The following is a 23,868-nucleotide window of genomic DNA, read 5'->3' as shown; positions in this document are numbered from 1 at the left end:
CCATGTTTTGACATTCTGTACATGTCCCTAGTTATATCAGGATAACATTGCCTTTCCATTAATTCCAGTGCTGCATATCTGACTTATGTTCCACTCTCAGCCCTTGAGCCTTTGAAGTCACCCATAAAAATGCCCCCAAACCTCCCTGAATCCTGCCTGGTGTTAAGCAGAAGAGAAGGACCCAAGTTACTTTAAGAATAATGATGTCTGCACTCATTTGGGCTGCTGTAACAAAGTAACATAAACCAGGTAGCTTATCAGCAACAGAAATTTATTTCTCACAATTCTGATGGCTGAAATATCTAAGATCAAGTCAGATTTGGTATCTAGTAAGGAAGGGCCTGCCTTCTTGCTGTACCTTTGTGTGATGGGTGGGGAGCCAGTGTTATTAACCCCTTATAAGGGCACTAATTCAATTCCTGAGGGCTACACCCTCATAAGCTAATCATGTCAGTGGCCTCACATCCTAATCATCCTAATATTATCACCTTGGTGGTTAGGTTTCAACATAGCAACTTGGAGGAGGTGATGCAAACATTCAGTACATAACAAATAATAATGGCAGTAATAATAAAGCAGTCATTTACTAAGTGCTCTCTCAGGGAAGAGCTGATACAAGGATACAAAAAAAAAGACCTGGCTTCTGTGATTTAGTTGGGGATCTTCCCGGCAATAGAGCTCTTCAGAGGATGGCTGAGGCCTGGCTCAGGAAGCTGTAGAGGTTCCAAGAGGTGCGCCAGCTATGAGGCTGAGGCCCTGACAATTGGAAATGTTCATTAGTGAAACTATGCAGTATAATTTCATAGAAGATTATTCTATCTGGAGGCTAACAGATGGCTCTGAAGCCAAATTCGGGACTCTAATTCAACAGAGAGATTCTGCTGATGTCACCAGCACTTGAGCTGTGTGTTCCAGTGTGGGCTTTTTTTTAAGGGTTTTGGTTGTCTTTTTTATTTTTTCTTTCCACAAACAGCCATAGAGACTCGAGAGTTAATTCAGCCTTGTAGTCACTCCAAGGCCATCTGTTGTTCAAATTAAAATACATATTTTTAACTTTAACCTTTCAATCTCTAAAGTTTTAAACCTTTGCAATAGAAACAGTCATTTTGCAACAGCTTTTCAGCTTCCTGATTCAGTGACATCAATGAAAGGGGAATGTCAGTTTCGGGAACGTCAGTAAAGGAACGTTGGCAGGGCTGACACTGGTAGAGGGACACGGAGAATTTACCAGGTTATTTTCTGTTCTTGCAGGCCATGGTAATGTGCTATGCCCCCCTAGTTGGAGTGAATTGAAACTCTGATTCGATTTAATGAAAGATAATTTAGGAATTCACATTTCTTCTGAGGCATAAATAAATAAATAAGGAACTAGAAAAAATAATGCAGAATTTAGCCTCCTTTGTTAGTTCTATTAATCTGTTGGCATATTGTAATGTGGAAGCCAGAATAAAATATGACCAAAATGCTAATTCCTTTGGGAATGATTTTTTTTTATTTTAAAAGTCATGCATGTTCATTGCGTAAAACATGGAAAATGTAGCAAACTACAAATATATTTATCATCCTGCTGTCTAGAGATAAATGCTTTCAACATCTTTGTTTATTACATTCCCATTTATTTGTTATTTACTTTTAGAGATGGGGTCTCACTATGTTGCCCATACTGGACTCAAATTCCTGGACTCAAGCAGTCCTCCTGAGTCAGCCTTCCAAGTAGGTAGGACTACAGGCACATGCTTGCATTCCTATTTTTAAAGGTTAATTTAAATAACTCCTGAATGCAGAGATCAAGTCATTATCACCTATGATGTGTTATCCTGGATAGTTGAAGATTCTATTGCTAATCCCTGATTAAAAGAGGCAAATGTTTTGAATATATCTGATCTTACTTCTTCCCACCAAAATTCATGATTTTCTTGTGTCATCCACCTTGTCTGTGACAAATGCATAAATTTGCTAAAACTATTTTAAATTACACAAAATTAAAATGGTGTATTACCATTCTCAGTTCAATTTGAATCCAACTACTTTTTTTTTTTTCTTTTTTAATGATAGCATTCTGCTCTATTCTGGGGAAAGTGTAAGGATGGGGTAGAATAGGGAGATACAAATGTGAAAACAACACAGTCACAGACTTCTGAAGCTCATGTTTCTTTATTCCTGCAGCCAACATTTATTGAGCACCTTCCATATGCTGGGCATTGTCCTAAACTTTGGCAATACAGTGAAGAACAAGGACGAGGTCTCCACCTTCATGAGGCTTACCTTCTACTGCCTTACCCTTTTATTATCTTAAAAAATAGATGAGGCTCGGTGTCTGTAGCTCAACGGCTAGGGTCCTGGCCACATACACTGGAGCTGATGAGTTTGAACTCGGCCAGGGCCTGCCAAACAACAATGACAACTACAACAACAAAATAGGCGGGTGTTGTGGCGTATGGGGAGAGGGAAGCAAGAGAATCACTTAAGCCCAAGAGTTTGAAATTGCTGTGAGCTGTGATGCTATGGTACTCTAGCAAGGGCAACATAATGAGACTCTGCCTAAAAAAAAAAAAAAAGAAAGAAAGAAAAAAAAATAAATGAGACTATTTAATGTAGTGCATACTAATCATTTTTTTTAATTTTGTGTATCTTATGATATTTTGACATCTTAAAAATGGCCAACTGTATTGGCTCATAACTGTAAGCTTAGTACACGGGGAGGCCAAAGCAGAAGGATTGCTTGAGGCCAGGAGTTCAAGACTAGGCTGACCAAGACCAAGGTGCCATCTCTATAAAAAATAGGAAAAAATAGCCAAGCGTAGTGTGCATGCCTTAGTCCCAGCTACTTGGAAGGCTGAGGCAGGAGGGTTGTATAAGCCCGGGAGACAAAGCCACTGCACTCTAAACAGAGTGACAGAGCAAGATTCTGTCTCCAAAAATAAATAAATAAATAAATCATGTTGGCACGAAAGAGACTGCCCCCTCCAAGGCTTGCAATTCTTAAAAGATAGTAAAAGGGCTAGGAATATGCCTTTCACTTTCACATGCCAACCAACCAATCTGGAGTCTACACCCCAACAATCCCCCTTTATCTAACTCTCACACACCAAGCCAATATTGTCCCTTCCTTGAGTCATTCCAGAGCCAGGTCCCAGGCAACCGGAGACCACCCTTATAACCCCCAAACCACCAAAATTATTAAATCCAGCCAGTCCTAACTAATCCAAACATTATTATTCTTCCCTGTCATATCTTTCCCACAGAATCCCCAATAAAGGGCTTTGCCTAAACTGTCTCCTGCTTCTGCCTCCTACCAAAAACTAACACTTCCTTTGTGGCCCTGCATGGTGTGGTATGTCCCCTTCTCTTGGAAAATGTAAGTAACAAATCTTCTTTTAATAACATTGGCCTCTCCATGTTGTTACCTCCATAAACTGAAACCATTGAGACATAGTAGTAAGCATAATTGATCCTCCATATCTGTGGATTACAAATCCATGGATTCAACCAATTGTGGATTGAAAATATTAAAAAGCAAATTCCACAAAGTTCCCCAAAAAAGCAACATTTGCATTTACCATGTGCCAAATACTACACTTAATCCACATGAACGAAGGAATGTGTAAGTATTGCATCAGGTATTACAGAAATGCTGTAATGCATACAACAGGATGTATCTGTGTATAACTACTACAGCATTTTACATAAGGGACTTGAGCATCCTTGGATTTTAGTATTGGCCAGAAGTGCGAGTGCTTCTTCACCATGGTGATGAGAAAATGCTTCTTTAGGGAGGTGATATTCAGGCCTGGTGGAAGAATCCAGCCAAGCAAAGACTATTCTAAGCAAAAGTAACAGTGAGTGCAAATACTCTGAGGCAACACTAGCTTTAGTTGGTTAGGAAGGTCAGGTATGCAAAGAGGGACAGAAAGAGGGGCAAAGGTAGAGGGCCTTAGAATAGAGTGGACCAGACACACATGCAAATAAGCATGACAATGCATCATGACCAGCGCATAATCTTTTCACATCCCTCAAAGTCTTAGAGGATACAACCCTGAAGAACCCCAAAGTTTAGATGTCTGGTGCAATTCTAGGAACTGTGGCGCAGCAAAGATAATTTCTCTTCTAGGATGGATGTGTTTGATAACACCCCTTCGGCTGCACCCCTTTGGCTTTTCTCCTGTTTCCCGCTGAGTAAGTCTTTGTAAATTGAAGGACCACTGCTTTTATCCAGCAGTGTTGAGTGAAATTATAATTTTACAGTGTGCATAATAAGGGCGAAAACCAAGGGGCACATTCCTTTGTGGTTTGTGATGGGCTTTGAGGACGATAATGAGGAGGAGGTGGGGAAAGTGGTTTTCCTTAGTACAGCTCTTGTGGAGGCTGAACTTACCAGCTGTTGGGCTCAGAGCCCACACATGACTCCTGATATGCAAGCTGGGCCTGAACACTAATCAGAATGAAAGGTAGGTGGCTTAGTCCCGACAGATTTTTAAGGTCAGAAGCAAGACACACCTACCTTTTCAGTTCGATGTGACATAACTGTGTTTTCATTTACTTACTAAGTCCATGTGAATATTTTATTTCTAGGTTGACAAAATAGATTCAGGGTATTACAGGGAAAGATTATTTTTTAATGTCTCTTTTCCCATGAGAAATATTTTCTTTAGAACAAAGCTTGGCCTACAGCTTTACTCAAATGAAAGGATGTGGATAGACAATAGTTTATGAACAACAATAATATGAGCCAACCTTTAAGCTTAGGCTTCATAATTTTAAACATTTATTATTATCACAATCTTGTTCTTCAGCTACTATTATTTTTCCCACTTTATAGATGAGCAAACTGGGGTTCAGAGGGCTTAAATTACTAGCCCAAGGCCCAAAGAGGGAGCATTGGACCCAGAGGCCTAGTCAATCTTGCATCCAACTCAGGTCTATTTAGCACCAGCCTGCATTTCCTACCACACAGCCCTGTCCCCTAATATACCATTTAACCATCTACAGAACAGAAGCAGGCCTGTCCCACCTCTTGTGGCTATTGTCAAGAACAGAGAGTACAAATAGTGGCTTACAAAATATCCTACAGATGGCAATTTTAAAATAAGAAAATAAAGGATGGCATATAGTGAGCTTTACCCCCAACTCGTTCACAGACCTCATCTCAGTAGCAAAGCAGGAGGCTCTCCTGGTGTTAGGTGAGGAAGAATATGCGTCCTATGAACACCAAGTCTGCAGTTTTCCTGTTCATGGATCTGGGTTTGAGATATGCATTCAAGGTAAAGGAGCTTCCTGTTGAGTAGAAAAAGGAGCACTTTTAAAGTTCTTAGATCTAAAACAATAATACGATATCATACATTCTTCCCATAATATAATCTGTCCATAATATAGCCTCTCTATAATAGATTCCATACATAATTACCCTAATATATTTCTCTAAGGTAACAGTAATCATAAGAACCCATTAAACACTGATTTTTCTATACATTTATATTGATTCCACATTATATCTAACAATTTACCATTATAGAAAAGATTTAAAATAAATGTCTACATAATGCAAAGAAAATAGACAGGAAAGTCAAATGGAAACCGAGAAAGGCTATGTTACCTGATGCATGTGCTTTGAAGCCCTTTATTCCTTCTAAAAGTCATGAGTTTTATCTGATTTGATCTTTGGCACAACTCTAGGAAGTAGAGAGGTAAGGTGTTATTAACCCAATTTTATAGATGAGGAAACTGTCGTACAAGATCTTCTTGAGGTGACAGAACTTATAAGAAGTAGACTGGCAGCAGACTGAAGTTTTCCTAACTGCTGGCCTAGACCTCAACTAATTCCGATGTCTAAACTGCTAGGGTGGTGAGATACCAGGGAAAAGTATGGATGTGATGAAGCATTTCTTGGCCCACGTGATTCTTTTTTCAGCCTATCTTCAGGTGTCATTCAAAGATCCCCTGGTGCTTGCTGGCTGCCCAGAACCCCATCCCTTGCCAGAACTGTTCTTCCCTAGTGTCTATCTCATCTCCACAAGTTGGCTTTACTTCTTCGAATAACATAAAACACAACTGTCATGAAAATCACCCAATTCACTTTCCAGGTCCCTTGGTGTCAATCTTGCCTAGGTTAAGCATTGGTGATTAGGTGCATGTACGTTAAGGCGAATCACAAGCCAAAGGTGATTCTAAAGAATGATGTTTTGTTTTCAGTAAAATAGACTTTTTTTTTTTTTAAATCAAGAAGACTGTCCCAAACCAGAGTGAGCCACTCAGGTGAGGAGAGGCACAGCGGGTCTTGAGCTCCCATACTCACAGTGGCTCCAGTGTGAGCTCAATGCCCACCTGTCAGGGATGCACCATTCAGGTGATCACTTTGGCCTTAACTAGTTGCATTAAGTACCTGTGCTGAGGAGCCAGTATAGCCCTGCCTAATTCTTCTCAGGCAACCCTTTCACAAGAGCCCTTTGGCATTAGCACTCTCAATCAAAAGGGCGACTATGAGGGGGACATTCTTCAGGCCAACTGGGGATGGAGTCACAGAGACTTTAACACTCTTCAGTCATGCCATGAAAGCAGCCACTAAGCTCATCTAACCTTGCCTTCTGGGACACCCAGGCTCTGTTTATAGATTCTTTTCGAAGCTTCTTTTTTTAGGTTGCTGTTCAAAGGTTGTCCCCCAAATCACCAAATTGTATCTCTTTTTTAAAGCTTAAAAGCATGTCTAGGTGAATTTGAATACTGGGGAACTTCTTAAAATTAAAGCAACCTTACATTTTCGTCTACTCTGATCTCACAGTGGCTGTCTCCACCAAGAACGGCAGTGGAGGCTGGAATAGGAAGGAGAGGAAGAGCAATTTCTCAGCCCATGTGCCTCCTCCCAGAGGGGCTCATTTTAGCAGTTTTAAGGCACATATGTTGATAAGGCTGCTCCTAATAGGATCACGAAAAGATGTTGGGGGAAGCAAAGTGTAAATGCAGGATCACAGGACACACACATAAGTGTGCTGAAGGCTTGCACACAAGGACACAAGTTCCTGTGTCCCACATCACTCCCGGCCAAACGGGGCAGGCTAAATCTCCATCATGTTCACCTCACCCCCAGGTTAGACTCCAGTGTTGCTTTTGCCAACAAACACATGTGTTGCACACCTCCTTTGTACTAAGCATGTCCTAGACACTGGCTTTATGGAGTTTATGGTCTTACTGAGGACGAATATATTTATGCTGCACCCTGTTCAGAAAATAAAGACAGGTTACAGAGAAAGAGCAAGGTTAACATAAAATGAAGCTAATATAAAAATGCAAACCAGAGATGAATGGATAAACAAAATGTGTCATATATATACAATGGAATACTATTTAGCCTTCAAAAGGAAGGGGATTCTGATGCAGGCTACAACATGGATGAACTTTGAGGACATTATGCAGAGTAAAATAAGCCAGACACAAAAGGACAAATGCTATATGATTCCATTTATATGAGGTCCCTAGAGTAGTCAAATTCATAGAGATGTAAAGGGCAAGGGAATTTTATTTTATTTATTTTTTTTATTGAATGGTAACTGTGTACATTGATGCACTTTGGGGGTACAGTGTGATGTTTTCATACACAATCCAAGACACTTCCATCAAACTGGTTAACGTAGCCTTCATGTAACTTTCTTAGTTATTATGTCAAAACATTCATATTCTACTCATAGAAAGATTCACTTGTACCGGCAAGGGAATTTTAGTTTGGGAAGAAAATAAAGTTCTGGAAGTGGATGGTGGTGGTGCTTGTATGACATTGTGAATGTTCTTAATGTCATGGAATTGTGCACTTCACAATAGCTAAAAGGTCAATTTTATGTTATGCACATTTTACGACAATAAGACAGAAAACACTGAACTAAGACATCAAAGGCTTAGTACAAAAATAATGCCAAATATTAATACTTTTTTAACATGTATTACAGGTTGACATAATAATATTTTGGATGTGGTAGGTTAAATTAAACATACTATTTTTTAATTTTTTTCAATTCAAATCATAGAGGAAGAATTATAAAATCAAATAACTTCAGGAGGGCCAGCAGGTACATACACATGTGAAGTGGTAAGTGATGTTTACAAGGTATGGGTATGTTTGAGGCAACCAAGAGACTATATGCCTAGGCTTAAGGCCTTTGGACTAAAAGTTTAAGAAGCAAATAAAACATGACCTCAGTCTCAAGAACTGGAGGCAATGGTTGATGACATCTGACATAGAATATTCCACATTTGCTAAAAGGATACATATTTGGCTTGAGCTCTGTAGCAGCCAAAGTGAAAAGAGAAATGTAGCCAGTTGCACAGTTTACAAGGTAATGTAATAAAAACTAAGCAGTTATTCAGAAGCACATGTGCTATTGATATGGCAATAACAAAGAAATTTCTCCTAAGGGCCTCACTGAAAAAACACCCTTAGACGTTGATATGAATCCCATGAAATATTTGTATCTTATTCCATTATTTCATAGAACAGTGTCACAAAAACAGCTCTGCCAGAGGCCAGTGGTCCAATAGGAGGCAAAGTAGTACTGAATGAATGGTAAGGATGATGAGGAACATGAGTGCTATTGGTGTTTGAAGGAGAGTGAAATCCCCAAGGGCTCATCAATAAAGAAAGGCATTTATTTATTTATTCATTCATTCATTCATGTAAATTTCAGGTTAATATGAGGGCATAATTAGGTTACATTGTTTGCATTTGTTAGGTAACATCCGAGTTGTAGTTGAGCTCTTCACCCAAGGAGTGTGCTATATACCACGAAGTTAAAAGGCTTTCTAAAGGCAGTTAGGCAACAGCTGGAGCTTAGGAAAGGTAGGATTTAGATTCATGCCTGGTACCTAGTGGGTGCTCAGGAAATACTTGTTGCATGAACGAGTAGGTAGATGTCTTAGTTTGGGGTGGGGGAGGGATGCTATAACAAAATATCTTAGACCAGGTAATTTATAAACAAAAATGTATTGCTCACAGTTCTAGAGGATGGGAAGTCCAAGGTTAAGGTATCAGCAGATTCAGTGTCCAGTGATGGCTTATTCTCTGCTTCATAAATGGTGCCTTTAGCTGAATTTTCACATGAAGGAAGAGGCAAGGGAATTCACAGAATCCTCATTTATAAGAGCACTGATCCCATTCATGACAGTAGAACCTGTAGGACTTATTTACTTGCCAAAGGCCCCACCTCTTCATACTATCACATTAGTTTTTAGGTCCAACAGAATGGGGAAAGAGAGGACCAACATTTAGATATTAGCAGTAAAGATGAAAACGTACAGATATTTCAAGGCCAAAGCAATAGAGAAAGTATTTTGGAGGGAAATATCACTGGAGGGTATTAGTCAGAACTTTCTTGGTGGCAAGTGACAAAAATCTAACGACTTTGATTTGAGAAAAATATAAAAAACATACTGAAAGCAAATTGGAGTGTCTCACATCATTAAGAGAAAGAGTTGAACTCCAGATATGGTGGGCCTCCATTGAGGACATGGAGATAAGCTGCCAAAGTAGAACATGTTTTCCCAAATGCTGGCCATATGGTCAGTGCACAGCCTTCAGCCATCAGTAGGCTACTTCAGGATTTGCCTCAGCTGCACAGAAGTGCATCACCCAAGAACATGACCTTCCCTGGGCAGCCCACATCCAACGACTGATCATCATGAGAGAGTAAAGGCCAGGTTGTCTCAGGCCACACAGGACCATTTTTATGGGCCATTTATACTCCAGAGTTCTCTGGAGCTGACCCAGACTTTGTCAGACCTGCACAGAGTTCAGTTTCTCCCTTTACCCAATCCTGCTTTCTCCTTTTCCTTTTCCTTTTCCTTTTCCATAAGTGTTGCTCTCTATTGAATATCCTGCACCCCAAACTGCATCTCAGGGACTTAACCTTTGACAGCCTACGATTCATGAAGAACAAGGGACTCAAATGCCACCAGGATGCTCTCTCTGTCTCTCATTTTCCTTCTCTCTGGATCTTTGGGTCTGTCTCTTCCATTCCTAACCACCTTTCTCCAAATAACTAGAAAACCTGATCATGAAGAGTTTCTGTTAGTGCTACTCACAGAAATTGCCAAATTGTTATTGCTCAGTTTTTGATTTAAAAAAAATGTTTTATATCCTGAGAAAAGATAATAAATAGCCCAGCTAGAGATGAAGGCATTACAATTGGCCAGACTTAGGTCAAAACCTGCTTCTTGGGAACAGGATCAGATAAGAACAAATATGGCAGCTCCATAGACCCATAGGGTTTGGGGGAGGGTTGCTAGAGAAAAAGCCGTTATAATATCCTCTACATTTTTGGGAGTAATAGCAGTTGCCATTGGAAGATTAATTTGGGATTTGGAACATCAAATGTAAGAGATAAAATATCTTTAGTTTGGTGGTACCTGTAGCCCAAGCAGCTAAGGTGCCAGCTCACTAGAGCTGGCAGGTTCAAATCTGGCCCAGGCCTGCCAAACAATGACAACTACAACCAAAAAAAAAAAAAAAAAAAATAGCCAGGCATTGTGGCGGGCACCTGTAGTCCCTGCTACTCAGGAGGGTGAGGCAAGAGAATTACTTAAGTCCAGGAGTTTGACGTTGCTGTGGGCTGTGACAGCACTCTACCCAGGGCTATAGCTTAAGGCTCTGTCTCAAAAAAAAAAAATCTTTAGTTTAGTTGGTTTTCAAGCAAACACAGCAACAAGACTCTTTCTCAGACAAAACTTAACTCAGAAGCACCAACACAATAAGCAGTTTAACAATAGAGCTAATGATTTGAAAGGATGTAGAAACTAGCCCCTTGTCTTCTAATTCATTTCCCAGAAACCAATGAGTCATCTCATTGATTGATTCAACAAATATTCACTTCTTCTGCTGCAGGCATTGTGCTAGGCACTGGAGAGACATTGCTTGAGTAAAAACAAACACAGTCCATATTTCTGGAGCATACAATGCATATAGTCTTAGGATGCAATTTAAAACCCATCATTCTGGGCAATTTTGAGGGGGTAAGGAAAGGAAAATAAAGGACTAGAGTAGAAGAGTGATGCATTAGGAATACTGACCTGATGGTTTTAAGTGTCGTCCACTTAGTTTGGGGAAGACTGGTCATGCTGATTAATTGGAAGACCATTGCAATAGCCAAGACATGAAACATTGGGTCTACCCTAAAGAAAAGGCAGAGGAAATGTAAAGGAAGGGTGGATAAAAGAAATGTGAGGTAAGAAAAATTGGTGAGTCTTGGTGACAATCTCATAATAGATCTGGTTGTATCTTTTAGTACATGATTAAAACAATCCCACATACATTTATAGGTACTAGGTTCTTCCCCACCCCAACTTTCTCCACTTAATCAAATGTGCAATATATTCCAGTCTGCCTCACTGAACCTACGTATTAATCATTCTGGATTCTCAACAATCCATTTCAGTCTTGCTCTGTCAGCACCCTGACCACTTACACACACTTCTCATGGTTCCAAGTACAACACTCTCTCCTGGCTGACAGCAGCCCCCGCCATTCCTCATGTCTTTTTTGTATACAGCTGCAATCAATATTAAATTCCTGAACATTTATGGTTCAACTAATATCAAGTAATCCTTTAGCCAAGATATTGCTCTCAGGAACTTATTTTGTGTCATATGAAAAACATTTTAATTTCCTTTTACATGTTTTAAGTTCATGTGTGATTCACTGTGTGATTATGTGAGAGTCCATTTTTTCTGGCCTTTGTGATGACTCAGTATTCTTGAAGCATCTCGGGTTGAAGATGCTTACACAAACACCCCCTTGTATTTTAACTTTGTAATTTAGATTTTCTAAGAATTTTGTAAGATTACCTCCAGAAATGTCATTATGAATTATTGCTCTGATGCCCCTCCCCACTCACATTTCACAGTTCAGGGAAACTGAAGAAACTATATGCTGGACTTCTGCATTTCCTTCAGTCCTGTGTATTCTTCTGCTACTAGAAGTTTGATATAAAAAAAAAAAAGGTGGAAGGTCTACTTTATGATGACTCCTATAAAGGATCAGAATAATCTTTGTTGATCACTGAAATCACATTCACAGGCAAATCACTGGGGGCAAGAACTCAAACTTAATTCCTGTATCAGTGCCACTCTCTTTGTGTATAGAGTTCTGTATGCTTATCCTTAAGTATCTACCTAGACTATGAGCTACTTGAAGGTAGACACTGCCTGTTATATGTACTTCCATCTCGCACACTAATTTATTGGGCACAAAGTTTCTAGACCACATCTCCTTCATTTATTCATTCATTTGACAGATATTTATTGAGTCCTTCCTATGCACCGGGCACTGTTCTAAGTGCTTGGGTTAGAACAATCATTAAGGAAGACATAGGCCCTATCCTCATGGGACATACTGTATAATAAGAAATTTGGATATCAAATAAGTAGGATCTAGTAAAAAGATATTTAATAAGTAATAAGAATATGATGAGGTTTACAAAAGGGAAGAACAAAGACTAAAAAACAATTATCAAGAGACTACTAACCCCTCTTTTCTCCCTGTCTCACCTCTTCCTGGATCCATGAGTGAAACTGGCATCAATAACAAAAAGCATGAGTGTCATCATTCTGTGACTTCTGTGTCTTTTTGGAGCCCCTGCCATTGATTAACATAAGTCAGCATCTCCGAGCAAGTGGTATTTTTGACTCAAGCACAGGATCAATAGGAGCTCCTAAGAGGGAAAAACTGAGAGTGATAAATCTACATTCATTCATTTATTCAGCAAACATTTATAGAGCATTTATTCTGTGCCAGGTACTGTGAGCAAAACTGTCACTTCCATCATTACAGCACTCATATGCTGGAGGTGACATAGTTAAAGCAAAGGATCACAGAAATAAATGTAACATTACAAGAGAGTAAGTTCCACATTATGCTGTATGAGGTTAGGAAAGTATATAATGGAATGATTTAACTTGTCTAATATATGAGACACACCTAACCCAGGACCCTGTGACTCCCAAAACCTAAACTCTCAATGTCTACATCACACTGAAAAGTCAGCCACTGCATAATCACCTCCAGGTTGTTGTTTTTCCATATTCAGACAACTCCAATTGTTGAAAAGTTCTTCTTTCTATGTAACCTGCGGTAACTCCCTATACAACATCATTGTTCTAACTATAGGACTCACACACACAAAATGTTCATATCGTATATTTTCCAAATGTTTAAATTCAGCTAGCACCACTTTCTCTCTCCCAGCTCTAGATTTCAAACTTTCCATCCTGTGGCATACTTATAAGGTTGACCCAGCCTCTGCCACCTGGGATGTACTACAGAGTCCTAGGTGGTTGGTAGGTGGATGCAATGCCTCCTTCTCCTATCTTCTCACTCAGAGAAGACCTTGAAAATTAATCCTTATGCACTTTGCTACTGTGTCCAGATGAAGCCTTAGAATCCATCTCAATAGAGCACTCTAGGCAGCTATGATCAGTAAATTGGTGTTAACATGAGGGTGAAATATTTTTGCTATCCAAGCCTAACAGTGTCCCTCTAAAAGTAAAGTAAATAGAAGAGGGTACTAGGCTCTGACATTAGACTCTAATACTGGATCTAGGTGAGATGTCATTTTAGCCTCACTATGAAGATTCTAAACTTTATTAATCACTGCGTCCTTCCCCCAGGTATTCTATTCTCTGGCTTGCTCTTGCAAATAGAGCATGGAGTGAAAATATCCAGACAGATGAATTCATACCCTCCCTTCTCTCTTTACCACTTTCTAGCTTTATTTATTTATTTACCTGAAGCTCATTATAGTCATTTGCAAAATGTGGCTAACAGTGCCCACTTTACAGGGTGGTTGTGAGGCTCTCTAAGACAAGTAGGTATATAGAATAGATACTTGATACATTTTCTAGTCACTTCTCTTTTCTCTCTCCTCACCAATTATAGTCTAGACTCCTTTTGGTTTTAGATCAATCAAACGGTTTTATAAAAAATTGCAAATCCTCTTTCCAGACAGCACTGAGCAATGGGCATCTCTTGGGACAATTGGCACAAGTACCACAAGACTCGGAGCAAGAGAAAGCCCTACCACAGGAGCAGAAATATGAGTTGGGATGCCTGAATGCCAATACTAAGATTGACCTCGGCCACATACACATAGTACATGTTCAGGGAGGTAACAAGAAATCCCATGCCCTGAGGCTGGATGTAGGGAATTTCTCCTGGGGCTCAGAGTATTGTACTAAGAAAACACGGATCATTGATGTTGTCTACAATGCATCTAATAATGAGCTGGTTCGCACCAAGACCGTGGTGAAGAAATGTATCACCATACTGGCAGTGGTATGAGTCGCACTGGGCACTGCCCCTGAGCCTCAAGAAGGGGGCCAAGCTGACTCCTGAGGGAGAAGAGATTTTAAACAAAAAACAATTTTAAAAAAAATCAGAAGAAATATAATGAAAGGAAAAAGAATGCCAAAATAAGCAGTCTTCTAGAGGAGCAGTTCCAGCAGGGCAAGCTTCTTACGTGCATTGCATCAAGGCCAGGCCAGTGTGGCAGAGCAGATGGCCGTGCCCTAGAAGGCAGGAAGCTGGAGTTCTATCTGAGGAAAATCAATGCCTGGAAAGGCAAATAATTCCTCCTTTCTTCTGTTTTGACTCATGTAATAAAGGTGATCTTTGTTCTAAAAAAAAAAAATCATAAATCACTCCTGAAAAGTAAAAAGAAAAAAAGCTAAAGTAAATGAAAAGATATTTCCTGTTGTTGGTAAGTCAACATTATACATGTCTGTTTTCTCTCTTCTAGCCCTTTGTTCCTTTAAAGACAGAGTCTTGCTCCGTCACTCAGGCCAGAGTGCACTGAAATGGATGGGGAAGATAACAACTAACCTACATAAGTATGGAAGATAGGGTCTTGATAGGATACTGTGAGGTTAAAGAAAAAGAACTTTGTATCACTGGTCACACACCAACCTAACCAACTGATCAAGGTAAACATCACCAGCAGTAAGACATGGCAATGTCATGGACCTTGATGTGGTATGCTAAGAATGATACAAGAGCATTTTTGTAGTGTTCTTGCCAAAAGCACACAGCGTCAATCTAATCATGAGAAAATATCAGACAAAGCCCAATGGAGTGACATTCTACAAGTTGACTGACCAGACATATCAAATGTGTAATTGCTGCAAAAGACAAGGAATGACCGAGGAACTATTATAGACTGGAAGAGTCTAGGGAGAAATAACAACTAAATGTGGTACAAGATCATCGTTAGAATCCCAATATAGAAAATAATTGCCATGGGCTGGGCACAGTGTCTCATGCCTATAATCCTAGCACTCTGGGAGGCCGAGGCAGGTAGATCAATTGAGTTCAGGAGTTCAAGACCAGCCTGAGCAAGAGCAAAACCTTGTTTCTACTAAAAATAGAAAAATTAGCTGGACATTGTGGCAGGTGCCTGTGGTCTCAGCTACTAGGGAGGCTCAAGGAACAGGATACTTGAGCCCAGGAGCTTGAAGTTACTGTGAGCTATGACGCTCGGGCCCTCTACCCAGGGTGTCAGAGTGAGACTCTGTCTCAAAAAATTAATCAATCAATCAATAATTGCCATGGATGGTAAAAATGGTGAAATTTAAATAAGGCCTGTTGTTAAGCTGCCAATATCATACCAATGTCAATGTCATATTCCTTTTGATCATTATATTGTGGTTACATAAGATGTGAACTGTAAGGGATGTGGGGTAAGGGATATAAGAGAGTTCTGTACCACCTTTGCAACTATTCTGTAAGTCTAAAACTGGTTTAAAATTTAAAATCCTTTCTTAAAAGATCTCAATGGAAGATACAGGAGGTCATTAGGTCTTAAGATGTTATAAACCCCAGCAGGGCAGGGATCCCAATCTTTGAAAGTCTATGGCCTTATGCTCAGACAGAGACCTTCAGCCTGAGCCTGCCACAGGGTTGAAGAATATTTCTTCAACTCCAGTGATGAGGATGAAATAATTACTGAGCTCTAAGGTTCCCAATTACCATTCTGCCTCCTCTCTGACCTTGAATAATAATGAGAACCTCATAGTGAGCTACTAATAATTCATAAAAAATGACCATCTGACCTGATCTGAAATTTCACTGTAGAAAGATTTTCTATGCAAATGTGAAAAACAAGACATGCTTAGCCTATTTTTTTTTTTTTTTAGTTAAAAAGATGTGCATTGCAGCATTATTTATAATAATGAAAGCATGGGGAAAAAATTAATGTTCAAAACTAGGGGACTGGTTAATAAGTTATGGCATATACACACACTGGAATGCCAAGGAGCACTTAAAAATAATATCTTAGACTATTTAATGATATTCCATGTCATGTTCCCCAGAAATAAAATAAATAGGTTTAAAAATAGGTATATAGTTTACCTATCAATCTACTTATATAGATGCGGAATAAGATCATGAGAGAAAACATTTGGAAAAATACTATCTAAAAGATTAACAGTACTTACCAGTGATTGGTCACCATACATCCTTTTCTAAGGAAATATACAGATATATACAGATATATATATAATTTTTTAAATAAATCAAGGAGACTTCCAGTTTTAAAATTGTGAAGTAAAGACATCTATCTCCCTTTTCTTCTCCAAAGTCATTCTGCAACAACAAGATGAAGGAAAACAGAAATGCAAACTCCATCCTGGAGAAAACTAGAAAATAATTGTCAGTCTGAGTCACTCTATGTAAGGAAGAGTTTGCCCAAGGTAAAGACCACTATGGAAGATCAGAAGACAAAGTCAGGACATATCTGAAAATGCAGATTTCCAAAAAGGCATGCTAAGCACTTCCTCTCCAAAGAATTGGAGAATAACCACCAACACCTTGTCTAATCAAGGATGTTGGAACATGCAATTATACAGAGGAAGCTTCTTTGATGGCTATTTGGCACCCTAAAGAAGCAGGGAAGCTGGGGATGAAAGCAGAACTGCCCACATAGGACATCTCAATGGGGAGGAATTTACTGGTGAGATGTAGCAGGGTAGAGTTGGTTCTTAGTGAAAAATAAAAGCAAAGCAATTCCCTTGCACATCTACCTACTTGCACAGCACCCTGTGTCATAAGAAGTTTTATTATCCCATCAGTTAATATTAAGCTCAGTTATATAACAGAGAAGCCCCTCAAGCTTTAGCACAATAGATGGTTATTTTTCTCTTGTGTAAAAAAAAAAAAAATTCACATGTTCTGAAACTGATTGTGGTGAGGATTGCACAACCCTGCAAACAAATTAAGACCCATAGGATTGAGCAATTTCGATGGGTGAATTGTACGATATGTGATATCTCAATAAAGCTGTGTTTAAAAAAAAAAACTCAGGAATAGGATTTGTATGTCAGCTTCACGGAGTCATCAGGGACCCAGGTTCCTAACTTTCTGCTCTGCTACCTACTGTACACAGCTTCCACTTTGCAGTCACCTCGTGGGTGTAGATGTCTTCTTCAGCTACAGTCATCAAACCCCTAATGCAGGCTGCAGAAGGGAGGAAGAAGTCCCCATTCTCCTTCCACTTTTAAGGTGCTCACCAAGAAGTCACACTCAACACTTTGCTTTATATATTCTTGGACAGAATTTGTCACATGGCCATACCAGCTATAAGGAAAGCATAGAATGTTGGGTGTTAGCTGGGCTAACAATGAGTATAGTTTTATCATGGTAGAAGGGAGAAATGGATGTTGGAGAATGCAATTAGTAGTTTCTGTCACAACATGAGCCAGCAAGAAATTCTTTATTATTCAGAAATACAACCCTGTCTGTCTCCTACAAATAGTTACTCAGAAAAAAACTTATCTCATTCAAAGCTAAGTAGTGATTAACAAATCTCTCCCTGTCCTTCCTTCCCCCTACTTTTCCCAGCCTGTAGTATCCTTTGTTCTACGTTTTGCCTCTATGAGATTAACTTTTTTCTACACACCTATGCATGAGGATATGCAGTATTTTACTTTCTCTACTTGACTTATTTAAAGGATACAAAATTAAAGATTATCTGGAGGAATAAATTCTAGTGTTCCATAAGCACAGGATGACAATAGGTAACAACAATATATGGTTTCAAACATCTAGAAGGAAGATAGTGAATATTCCCAAACCAAAGAAATGCTTTCAGGTGATGGATATGCTAATTACCCTCATCTGATTACTATACATTATGCCCATATATCACAATATCACTATGTAATCCATACATATGTACAATGATTATGTCAATTTTAAAATGAACAAAAAAGCAAAGCTAAGCAATGATTAAGAAGAACCCATTACACAAACCACATAAAGAAAAAGGAGTAAAGACAGAAAAAACAAATGGAAGCTGGAAAAAAAAAAAGTTTATTTAAAAAAGTGTTCCCACCAAGCAGAGAAAATTTGTGACCAATTCTGTTTTAAATATGTTTATACTTTAAAATTTAATAAAACTTTCAACACTTTCGAAGCAGAGATACAAAAGCCAGATAAACGATGAATAGATGTTACTGGAAATCAAGTATACAGAATATAGGGCTAAAAAAAGAGTGAGGAAAATGAAATAAACATGAAAAGAGTGAGAGCTATAGAAACTCAACGAAGTGAAATTAAAATGTGGATATCTATTGTGTTTGGATTATAAGTTTTCAATTCTGTATTTAACCAAAATAACATTTAAAAATAAACAACAAGAGTTAAATGTACAGTACACTAAGAAAAATTGATGTAGCACTCACACCAAGATATAGAAGTTACTCGATTTCAGAGATAAATAAAGAATCCTTTAGGCATCCAGCCAAAGAGACTAAGTCATTAGTGTGGATGATAGAAGGGTAGATGATAATCAAATTGACCTCTGACGTCTCTGCAGCATCATTTAACATTAGAAGATAGAGGCACAATGCCTACAAATGTCTTACAGTTGGTGGGTGTTAAGTAATTAAAACAGTCCGAAAACTTTTTAAGAACCAGATGGTAAATATTTTCAGCTTTGTGGGTCTTACGATCTCTGTTGCAACTACTCAGTTCTACCGTTGTGCCTGAAAACAGCCATAGACGATATACATAAATCAATGAGTGTTGGTTATATTCCAGTAAAACTTTATTTATAGAAACAGGCAGCCTGCTGGATTTTGGCCCATAGGCCATAATGTGCTGACCCCCCCAGCTAAGCTATCACTTAAGTATTAAGGCAAAAGATAACTATTTTTGAAGTTGTGAGATCTTTAGGGGCATAAACCATATAATCTAAAGTGTTAGAAGACAAACTTCAGTGGACTAAAAAAAAATAAATGAAGAAATTGAAGCAAAAATACTGACAAGAAATAAAAAGCTAAAATATGCTATACTACCTGGAGAAAAAAAAAACAGACATACCTTCCGGCTCTTTTGGCAGCAAATGCCTTAGAAGCCCCATGACGTGAAAGGATAATTCAAGAAACCAAGACATCTGTTGGAAGCCATAAAAATTATGATCAGTTCTAAATAAAGAAGGTGATGTCACATTCACAGAGCCCTTTTAAAAACATCTAGCAATTCACAGGGATATTTAGCTTGTTAACCCACAGTGACAGCTGAAGTAAGAGGGCCTCAGTTTTCTCAGATGTAAAATGAAAAGGGTAAATTAATTCAAAGGTTTTTAAGCCTTGGCTACTCATCAGAATCACCTGAGACATTGTTTTTAATTCCTATGTCTGGGTTCCATCCTAGGCCACTTAAATTAGAATTTCTGGAGATAGAAAAGACAACATTTTTTAAAGCTCTCCAAATATTCAGATACATAGCCAAGGGGAACAACCACCAGATTAGATGGTTTTTGAGGTACTTATCAATTCAGATATTCTATAAATATATGTTTATATGATGTATATATAAAAATTATCCAAAACTTAAAAACTCAGAAATTGCTGCATAAAAGAGGCTGAACTACTTAGTCAATTTTGGATGTGTGTTTTTATAACAGATCTTTACAGTTTTGGCCAGGGCTGGGTTTGAACCCACCACCTCCAGCATATGGGGCCAGCGCCCTACTCCTTTGAGCCACAGGCGGTGCCCTATAACAGATCTTTAAATTAAAGTTCATACTGGTCTAAGTCATGGGAACTTCTAAAGAAAACCTAAAGACTTTCTGCCACCCCACTGAATAAAGAAAAAGGTAGGTAACTCCTTCTGACAAGGTATTTCTTTTCAAAAGAAAATTGGCCCTGTCCAGTCAGTTATCAAATGTCAAAAGTCCCCTAGTTTTGAAAGTCTGACTTCCTTGGGTTAATGTTTGTTTGCTTTTCAAGAGCATTTCAATAAGACCAGTCCCTCATCTATTTACTGAATTGCTTATTTTCCAAACTGAACAAAGGTGGAGAAAGATTTAGATTTAAACTCATGAAGAAAAATAAATGAATCACAACAGAGAAACAAAATATTTTCTTGAGAAATCCAGATAATCACTGACAACTGGAGTGACAACAGTTCCAGTTTGTCCATAACAATCCTGATGGTCACCTGCTACTCCACATTGATTACTAATAGTGCTCCCTTCCCTCACACATTTTTTAGAGTAGGAAAAAAATTATATGGCAACTCTACCATTGATGCTAACAATAAGAAATGAATCCTGTTTCTTCATTAGAGCAGATCCAAAGGCCCATACTTGGAAATATATTAATGATTAATAATGTATCCTTACAAGAGGGAGCCAGATCTTTCCTTGGGTTAATGTTCGTTGGCCAACTTTAATGTAGTGGGACTGGGAATTAGTCTGTAGCATGGCAGGTGAAGCTAAATCACATAGTAGGGTCAACAATTAATATTTTCACAAGGGGATGAAAAGAGATACTTAAAGATAGATTCTAGAAAACCACCTTGGAGTTGTTGGCAATAGATCAGAAGAGTTTGGGTGGAAATCAGAAAGGACTTGCTAAGGTGCTGAGAGAAAATCAGATTTAAGGACCAGGGTCCCAGGAACCAAATCTAGTTGAGAAAAATAAGGGAACGGAGAAGTCCCAGACAGGAGCCAGGGAGGATCTGGTATTAAAATAATTTTGTCAATGAACTTCCAGTTGTTTCTTCCAGCTTTTTATTGACCTGATCTCACCATAGAGATATCTTAAAGCATTAAGTTCCTGGCACACAAGTAGAGTTGTAATTTGTACAAAAAAATTTTAAATGAAGTCTATTTTTACAAAGATTTTCTTAGCTCAGACCTTTAATTAATTCAAACTGTTTAATTATTTAGAAAAACAATTTTCAGATCAGGAAGCCTGACTTTCAATGAAAACTGATCAGATGGTTTTCTAAGGTAATTATCTTAGACTAGTGTTATTTTATCTTCTAAGACTTTTCATGCATTAGGTAGAAAATTAAAGTCTGCAAGGAACACAACGAAAAAGTGTCAGATCAGTCAAATCAGTCTTCCCCCAGGCAATCCTGATATGCACCATCAGTTAATGGAAGGACAGATGTCATTGTTGCATGTCCTTCAGATTCAAGAAGGAATGTGTGACAGCACTCAAAAGTGAGTTATAACATTTATTCATTCAATAAATATTCATTCAGCATCTTTTAGGTGCATGGCAGCGTGCTGACTTGGTAAATTTGTGAAAATATGAAAATTTTGATTTGTGAAAATATGAAAAATGAACTACAATAGCAATAAATATTTGCATAATGTTAACAGATAATGGAAAAGCATCTTGTAGTCTCTTTTATCTATTTGGCCTGAGAATGGTTTAGCATTCATAGCTCCTGCAGGAGGCATGAACTTAATCACTAAGTTAGTAGCCTGTGTCCCCACAGAACGTAGAAAGTGAGTGACACTTCAGCTCCTGACTTCCCACGTACCAGGTCCCTCAAAATCTCAGCTTCTGTTCTTAACCTAAGGCTTAAAAAGCCATCTGAATCCCTTCTAATAAATTTCCCATTTGCTTAACCCAATTTCAGTGGATTTCTGTTTGTGACAAATAAAGAACCTTGACTAAGACAGATAAAAAAGCTGAACTTGGTATTTTAATACATGAAAGGAACAGTGACTTAGTCCTGACATTTGGTGTAACTCATGTGAAGAATATGGCAACCCAAGGGAATTTCTTCTGGAAAGAAATGAATTCATTATAAAAGGAAAGGGGCCAGCCCAGTGATAAGTAAGAAATAATCTTAAAGGGAGTTCTTAAATTTGACCCCAAGAGTAGAGTCAAGATCATGTGGGTGAAGGTAACGGGAGAGAGAACAGAGTTGATAGCCATAGGAGCATGCTAAAACCCACCTGACCAAATAGAAGCTATAGATCATTTATGCCTTCCCAAAATAATTACACATTCATACCTCTAAATGTACTTACATTTGGCCAACCCAGTTTGATGTCAGCAATGTAGCCATCCTTGCCTTTAGTATCGTGTTGATGCAATTACGAATATCTCTCATACCTTCACAATTCTTTTCGAAAAGGTAAGTTCAGAATGAAAAGGCATCAGTAGTAAAAAAGAACATATTTTCCTAAGCCTATTACAAAGAAAAGCTAGATCTAAGTCAACAGTTGTGTCAAAAATAACAGGTTCGTTGCTATCGATGGAGGTCACTAGGATCAGGCTGCCAAATACATGCCTGATTGTAAAGAGGAAAAATAATATTAAAGAAAATATATTCAAAAATGGAACTATCATCAACTATGTTTTCCTCTAAAAGTTGTGGTATAATTAAGGATTCTTTATTTTTCTGCGGAGCCCTCCACTATAATACCCAAGTCTACTATTCGAGCTCTCCATCTGATATCCTGCAGTCTCAGGGAACTAGCGTGCTCTAAAATAATGGACCACCTTAACAATGAAACTGCCACAGAGGCAGGCCGTATGTTCATGGGAAATCTCAGCTCTCACAGCATCTACGAGCAGCCTTTCACAGCTCAAAGTAAAGTGGTTAAAACTTGTTTTACTTACCTTCCTGACAATATCATCTCTGAAATGGTAGAAGGTACAGCAAAGAGACTGCTATTTTTAGACTCACTTCCACCTAACACAGAAGCATTGAATGGTTTCCATGTCATTTTGGAATTTGTAATAAGGAAAGGAAATATGGGGCAGAGGCTGGCGTGTGCTAAAGATTTTAAGAAACAGATGTCAAAAGCTTCAAAGGGAAGGAAGGAGTTGTAGCACGGAGGAGCCCAGACTCACAGACTCAAGAATATGCAGGTTTGAATCCTCGGGGTGTGGCACTGAGCAGGATATTTACCCTCTCTCAATCTCTGAGTTCTCCTCTGCAAAGCAGGACCCAAACTGAGGAAATCACTTAACCTCTCTATGCTTATTTTTTTTTTATTTGGGAAAATGGGGAAAGTCATAGTAGCTACCACAGAAACTTGTTGGAAAAATTAACTCAGAAAATGCATGTAAAATACCTAACACTGAGTTTGGCAAATGGTAAGCATTTTTAAACACACACACACACACACACATACATTATATACAGGATTTTATGGGCTCTAAATGTCTAAGAAAGAAGTGAAGGATTCATGAAAGAAACTAGTTTAGTCAGCTCAGATCTAAAATGAATAAAAGATGAAATAAAAGAGGATATGACTAATAATAAACACCAAAGGCTATCATAAATGTCTAAGAATAGATTTTGTAGAAGCTAGTGCTCTGAAAGAAATGAACTAATATTTCTAAAGACTAAAAGACTTCCTTCCTCAGCTACATTTCAAGGGAAGAGGAAGCAGGATAGAACTCACATGCAGGCAGTCCCTGGGTTATGAATAAGATGCATTCTCTGGGTTTGTTTTTAAGCTGAATTTGCATGTAAAGTGAAACAGGTTCCTAGCACCCTGGGAAGCCAAGGCAGGTGGATTGCTTGAGTTCAGGTGTTGGAGACCAGCCTGAGCAAGAACGAGACCCCATCTCCCATCTCTA

The 23,868-nt window shown here is 38.6% G+C and overlaps 1 pseudogene; it reads left to right on the top strand.

Moving 5' to 3' along the window:
* The first annotated feature begins 13,988 nt into the window (after nucleotides 1-13,988).
* Nucleotides 13,989-14,598, top strand: LOC100958627 (annotated as a pseudogene).
* The last annotated feature ends 9,270 nt before the right edge of the window (nucleotides 14,599-23,868 follow it).

Source organism: Otolemur garnettii, unplaced genomic scaffold (assembly GCF_000181295.1).
Source record: "Otolemur garnettii isolate 467f Iridium unplaced genomic scaffold, OtoGar3 scaffold00001, whole genome shotgun sequence".
In the NCBI taxonomy this organism is placed as follows: Eukaryota; Metazoa; Chordata; class Mammalia; order Primates; family Galagidae; genus Otolemur; species Otolemur garnettii.
The sequence above is the reverse complement of the archived record's forward strand: the minus strand, read 5'-3'. Positions and strand labels throughout refer to the sequence as shown.